Source organism: Oreochromis aureus, linkage group 5 (assembly GCF_013358895.1).
Source record: "Oreochromis aureus strain Israel breed Guangdong linkage group 5, ZZ_aureus, whole genome shotgun sequence".
Taxonomy (NCBI): Eukaryota; Metazoa; Chordata; class Actinopteri; order Cichliformes; family Cichlidae; genus Oreochromis; species Oreochromis aureus.
Window position 1 is genome coordinate 3,160,437 of NC_052946.1, and position 5,330 is coordinate 3,165,766.

Sequence of the window (5,330 nt, forward strand, 5' to 3'; positions counted from 1 at the left end):
GCTAGGGGGACACTCGAGGGACAAACTTGTAGAAAGTTGCAAAACCATAGACTGTAGTACTGGAGACTCGTTAAAGTATTATTATTAAGTTATTCTGGATTGTATTTTTGTATTTTTAAGGTAGTAATATAAAAAAAACGGATAGAGTTCCTTTATTGCTTTTCTAGTGGTGATGAAGTCATCTTAGCATGACAGCTGAGGATAAGCATTTTTTGTATACAAAGACAACACGACTGAAAGACGTTATTGTCCTGTATTTCTTCTGTGCTTGCTGCCTCTTAGCTTGAAGAAACAAGCCAAGAGGCAGTGTGTTCCACAGAATATCCCATCATCAGTAGCTCTTCTCAGGCTCAAGTTTGCATGTTGGGTGTTAGTATGACAGATAAAAACTGAAAATATGAGAAGAAGAAGAAACATTAAACTAGAATGAACTTACAGAAGCATATTTTTATTGTTTTCTTGGCTGAAAGGTGTGTCATTTTCTTTGGTCCAATTATCTGAGGCTTGTTTCTAATGAATACTTAAATACCAAAGGTGGTTCTACAAGCAGCTGAATCATGGTGTGCACTTAGTTATTCACGAAACTGCATATAGTGCTACTTCTTTTTCACTCAACTGCAAATTCATGGAGCTGGAAGAGGGCGTGTTGGGATAATATGGTATGCTGTGAGGTCCTTGAGGAAACTTCAAAACTATGCTAGCTGTGTCTAAAAGGGGGCGCCCCAACATTAAGAAACATGCATGATGTTCTTCAGCCTGTCTCCTTTCAGCAAGCCACCTAAGGAGTAGTGGAAACATAATATACTGTATACCACACAGCTGTGCATCAGGATTCTTACACAGTGTTGGCTTCTTTTTGGAGCTCACTGGTTTATTGTAATCTTTGCAATGATTTCATAAATTAGGCCAAAATGACTTTCAAATGATTGTGTTTTGAATAATAATTTATGCACATGTGGTTTTTAACCACGAAATTTTACATTTTTAAAGCAAACAGAATTTTTGCTCTCTTATCTCTTGCTGAAAAAATAAGTATCTTCAAGTATATTTTTAAAATACGTGTCTTTAAAATGTTAAATATTATAATATTATATTATAAATAATAACTATTATTTTGAAGTTGGAGTGCTGAGGATTGAGTCTGTTTTGTATGTTTTAAAAACATTTTAGATCGACTTTATTAAAAAATAAAGACTGCAAAGTACAATACAGTAAAAGTGAGCAAACTAGCATTACTAGCATTAATATTTTTGTTGTTTGTCTTAATTTTTGATCTTTCATACCTTATTATTGGATCACAACAAACTATTACAAATCTGTGTATACATGTTTGGAGGTGGAGGAGAGGTTCTGTTGCAGTTCTTGTGCATTAAAATGTTCGGTGGTTGTATTCAGTTTCATTGTTGTGTTGGAAAAATCATCTCCTGACAAAGTGCTCGAGCTGGGAGTCATCTTTTCATCCAGTATTTAGCTATATAATCTGATTCACCTTGTGCATCCCCTCTCAGCACACTTTTGTTTTGTTTTTTGGATAGCATCCTCCTGTCTCTTGCATGGTCTTAGTATCACTAAGTCAAAACCACTTACCTTCAGATTTTCAAAATCAAGAAATCATGTTCTTTACTTTCATATAATCTCCCTTTTAAATTATACAATCTAGCATTTCTGAAACTTCCTTATGAAAGGATCTTTAATAGCTATTTTCACATTCTTAATATTCTAAAATGGAAATAGGATTCAGTCATCATATCGCACATCAGCAATTTTAATCAAAAATAGTATGAAAACGTTTAACAGGAACATTTGCTTAATGTAACTTGTTTATATTCCCAAATACCCTGCTTATCAGATAAGTGAGATGTTTGAAACAGCAGGAGCCTCTTTTTGCTTTGTTCTCTGAGAGGTAGTTGGAGTATAGGATGACATATTCATTTCTGATGGCACACAGCGTGCAGGTCATGGAGGTTGTTAGGGGCAGTAGGTTTCTATCAGTGAGACTATTCATTGTGCTCTTTGGGGAAACTGATTGAGGATATCCTCCAAACAATTACTGTGGATGTTGAAATTGGTTCAAAAGTTTTCCAAGGTATATTCTTCCTCCCATCCATCTCCCAGATTCAGCAGGCTCCAAGCAGCGAACAATTGTATTTATTGGGTCCAAGCTCATTCTTCATGTCTAGTTAAAATTTAGACTTGCATGCTTCCTTACACCTAGGATACATTTTCCTATGTGATGTCACAACTTAATATATGTTGCTTTGTGTGCGGGGGATTTGTCGGTGTCGAGTGGACAGTTATTGCTTAAAAATCTCTCTACACAAGCACACTACCTTTAATTACTCTGTGGTGACACAGAGGGTCAAAGGGAAGTGCACAGTAGAGTTTGATTATATGTCACAAAAGAGAATGGGAATTTAGTTACCCAGGAAAAATCTGTTTTACTTATCTAGTAAGGGTTAGATATATATATTTAGGGAACATGATCTTTTTAAAAGTAAAGGAGTCATCAAACAAAGCAAAAAAAGAGAAAACACAATAGCCTATGAGATCTTTAGGGGCCGTTACAGGCATCAGGTTACTGCGGAAGTCAGCCTCTTTCCTCCTTCAGAGCTTTCTGTGCAGATATATTGTTGCATTATTTTGACAGGGGAGAAATCAGGCCACAAATTAGTCACCTTTCACCTCTAAATCAAGGACCACCGCCCTAAGGCTGAGACAGAGCACCACAAGCAGCAGCCAAACTCGGAGCAATCAGAGGCCTGCCCCGCTGGACTGATATTGTCTGTACTAATGTCTTGGGTCATTCCACCGCTTCCTCCCACTTGCATGTTGGGAGGAAAACAATAGTCTAGAGAGTGTCCGTTGTTGAGAGCACAGTGTGTCAACATTATCGCCCATACAAAACACACACACCCACACACACATTCATCTGCTCTTTTTAGACTAATATAGCACTCAAATTTTGGTGTATCATGGATTTTCCTCACTTCCAAATTAAATGTATCATAAAGGCATTACACCTTTGTTCAATGACCGTCGTTCACAGTTTAGATGGCCTCTTTTACTCCTCTCTCAAACTGTCTGTCTTCTCTGTCCAAAATGTGAGTAATGGCATGCCTGAAAGAGTGTATTTTCTCCTTTAAGTGCGGGTGTATAGCTGAGTCTTATCCTGTTGAGGTAAGTCTCCTTTGTTGTTTAATGTGTTTGTAGAGTAGCTGTTTGGTTTCACTGCACTGCATACACTATGTTGTTTAGCTTGTGCTTGGGTGTTTTGTCTTTGGGATGAACCAATGGTTTGGGGTTTTTTTGTCTGAGTTGCCAGGTCTAAAATGCACCGGGAGATAAGATAAAGATTCAATAAAATCTTGAAATCTTTTGTCTGTCATTTGTACACATACACTAGGTCTGGGTATACAGGAAATCATGTGCAGAGCTGAGAGTTAGGGTCAAATAAATACAGATAAATATAAACAGTATAAAACAAAGCTGTGGTGATGTGAATCTTTAGCTTTTTGTTTGTTTGTCTTTTTGTTTGTTTCTTTTTAGTTGAAGTGTTCACACTGATGGCATCTGCTTCTTGGGAACTGACTTCAACCCAAGTGTCCTCAGTGCTCAGTCTGGCTACTATGGGTGACACTGGAGAGTCCATGGCACATGCTTTTTTCTGTAGAAACCTTGTATTTTAAATTTGTGGTTGTAGGCCAGAGATCTAACACATTTGATTGGGGTGCAATTGGTTCTGTTTTAGCAGCTGAGCAGCTGACCATACAAAGCAAGAGTAAACTATTACATTTTTATTTTTATTTTTTTTTAAATCCCCCGCTTGCCCCTGTGGGCGGTCTATCCTTCAAGCTCAGGTCCTCTACCAGAGGCCTGGGAGCTTGAGGGTCCTGCGCAGTATCTTAGCTGTTCCCAGGACTGCGCTCTTCTGGACAGAGATCTCCGATGTTGTTCCCGGGATCTGCTGGAACCACTCGCCTAGTTTGGGAGTCACTATTCATGTAACCCCTTCCGCCAGGGTTACTTGCGTAGTAGCATTCCAACAACGCCCTATTTTCATCTCTTGCACACCGATGCCTTCTTGTTCCAGTAGCCCACCTCTCGTCAGGGTGCCCTGGTTCTTCAACACCTGACCCGGACCTTGTTGATCCGGGCGACAACCGAGCCAGCATGCCTTCATGTTTATCTGTCTCGCTCATGTCTGCGGTAGGCTCACTTAACACGGGGGGTCTAGCCTTAGGACCCTTACTGGATACAGATATATATATGTATATATAGTGTGTGAATGGGTGGATGACTGAATGTAGTGTAAAGCGGGTCCTTAGGGACTAAGTAAAGCGCTATACAAATGGTAAATGGCCTGTATTTGTATAGCGCTTTTCTAGTCCCTAAGGACCCCAAAGCGCTTTACACTACATCCAGTCATCCACCCATTCACACACACATTCACACACTGGTGATGGCAAGCTACGTTGTAGCCACAGCCACCCTGGGGCGCACTGACAGAGGCGAGGCTGCCGGACACTGGCGCCACTGGGCCCTCTGACCATCACCAGTAGGCAACGGGTGAAGTGTCTTGCCCAAGGACACAACGACCGAGACTGTCCGAGCCGGGGCTCGAACCGGCAACCTTCCGTCCAATTACAAGGCGAGCTCCCAACTCTTGAGCCACGATCGCATATATATATGTATATATAAATATATATATATATACATATATATATATAACTGACAGCGTGCTCAGTGAATACCTCGGGCAGCAGAAACCCAAGAAAGAGGAGGAAGGCGAGGAACCATCATGGAAGGACAGGCCCCTGCACGGTATGTACCACCGGCAGATAGAGGAGGTGGCTGATACCCAGAAATCCTACCAGTGGCTGGACAAAGCTGGACTGAAAGACAGCACAGAGGCACTAATCATGGCAGCACAAGAACAAGCTCTGAGTACAAGATCCATAGAGGCTGGGGTCTATCACACCAGGCAAGACCCCAGGTGCAGGCTGTGTAAAGATGCCCCAGAGACAATCCAGCACATAACAGCAGGGTGCAAGATGCTAGCAGGCAGGGCATACATGGAACGCCATAACCAAGTGGCCAGCATAGTGTACAGGAACATCTGTGCCGAGTATAACCTGGAAGTCCCGAGGTCAAAATGGGAGATGCCCCAAGGGTGGTGGAGAATGACCGAGCTAAGATCCTGTGGGACTTCCAGATACAGACGGACAAAATGGTGGTGGCTAACCAACCGGACATAGTGGTGGTAGACAAACAGAAGAAGACGGCCGTAGTGATCGATGTAGCGGTTCGAATGACAGCAATATCAGGAAGAA